At 52.5% G+C, this 1,556-nt stretch overlaps 1 protein-coding gene and 1 long non-coding RNA gene across 3 annotated transcripts in view; both read left to right on the top strand.

The window, feature by feature from the left end:
* LOC103594857 (ATPase family AAA domain-containing protein 3-like) overlaps nucleotides 1–1,556 on the top strand; it is a 30,830-nt gene that overhangs the window by 10,840 nt on the left and 18,434 nt on the right. The window lies entirely within an intron of this gene.
* Nucleotides 396–861, top strand: LOC103594856. Its single transcript, XR_550884.1, has 2 exons — nucleotides 396–466; nucleotides 663–861. It is a non-coding gene; the product is annotated as an uncharacterized LOC103594856 (long non-coding RNA).

Below are 1,556 nucleotides of genomic sequence, written 5' to 3'. Positions count from 1 at the left end.
CCCGTGAGTCTCAGCCGCCGAGTGAGCAAGTGGGTGTCGGCAGCCCCGCTCTTCGGATGAGGTCACCGGCTCCGGGAGTGCACTGGGCCGAAGTTACCATGCGTGCCGGAAGGTTCAGATCCTTCCTGCCACCCTCTTGCACCTTCCCAGCTGTCACAAGCACGCCAGGCGATGAGGCCTGTGCAGAGCTGTTTCAGAGGTGCGGGTGTCAGGTGCTGGGCGGGCCTGTGTCTTCAGGTACGGCCGAGTGCGAGGGATCCTTTCGTTCCTGCCGCCTCCACGTGGGATAGGCCAAGGCGTGGCCAGATCGGGAGATCCGTCTATGGGGGTTGTAGCAGTTTTCTACTTAGCAAGGGACACAAATTTGAGTCATTTGGTTTTAACGAGAATATAGTAGACTTGCGTTTATTAGTGGGAGATGTTAGTGTGTTAGGGTTCCCCGGAGGTCTGTAAAGCTACGGGCTTGGCTCACTCGGGAGAGTGCGGTGCTGATAACACCAAGGCCACGGGTTCGGATCCTATATAGGGATGGCCGGTTCGCTCACTGGCTGAGCGTGGTGCTGACAACACCAAGTCAAGGGTTAAGATCCCCTTACCGGTCATCTTTAAAAAAAAAAATAAAAATAAAAAAAAAATAAAAAAAAAATAAAGCTACGGGCTAGATGGTGCTGGCCCAGCCTGATGATCTCCCAGACCTAAGGCCGTAGAGGTGTTAGTAGTGACTGGACTTTCCTAAGTCCAGGTGTCTTCCCTCAACTTTCCTTTCTCCTGTGACTTTAACAATTTGTATGAAGGTATAGTTTTTAGTGTTTAAGAGCCTGGAATGTAAATGGTGCTGAATAAATATTGATTAAAATAATACAGCGGATCTCAAAATTTTGTTTAAGAAGGGGCCTGGCACTTCATGGCTCGATCCCTGGCCCTTCCCCAGGGGGCTACTAGAACATCCTGGACAGCAGTCTCTGGGCCTGGCTCTCTCAGGTCCCCAGAAGACATTCAGAACACTCAGATTTAGGTCCAGGACACGTCCCAGTAGGCCTAGCTGTACGCCTTCCCCTCCCAACAGGTATTTTAAGGGTACTAGATAATTTTAGTGATCGGATTGAGATGGGAAACAAATGCTGGGCTTCGGGCACTTCAGATAGCAGACTCTGACATGTGATCTCATTTCTTGTTGTGAGCTTAGCTGGGAGACATTTCAGCCCCAGCTCTTGGGGGGGGGGGGGGTCCCCACTAACCATGTGCACAGTTTCAAAGTTCTCCCATTTCTGGAAGATGAATCTTGACTGTTAGCGCCCCCCGACCCCATGTGGTTATACAGGTCTGTGTGAATGGCCTGGGGTGTGTCTGAGGGCAGCAGCTGAGGGGGCCTTATCTTCATCCTCTTCGAACCTCTGAATTGCTCTCCACGTTCCGTGCACATTCTCTGCCTGGTTCCCCAGTGCCTTGGCCTTTACTGTCCATGATTCAGCCCCCATTTCCCTACCAGTCGGGGTCTCCTGTAGAGTCCCCAGGATGCCATGGCCTGGAGGCCTGCTTCACCCCCCCCCCCCCCC

This window comes from Galeopterus variegatus, unplaced genomic scaffold (genome assembly GCF_000696425.1).
Source record: "Galeopterus variegatus unplaced genomic scaffold, G_variegatus-3.0.2 Scaffold1637, whole genome shotgun sequence".
NCBI lineage: Eukaryota > Metazoa > Chordata > Mammalia > Dermoptera > Cynocephalidae > Galeopterus > Galeopterus variegatus.
Note: the sequence above shows the minus strand (reverse complement) of the source record. Positions and strands in the feature narration are given on the sequence as shown.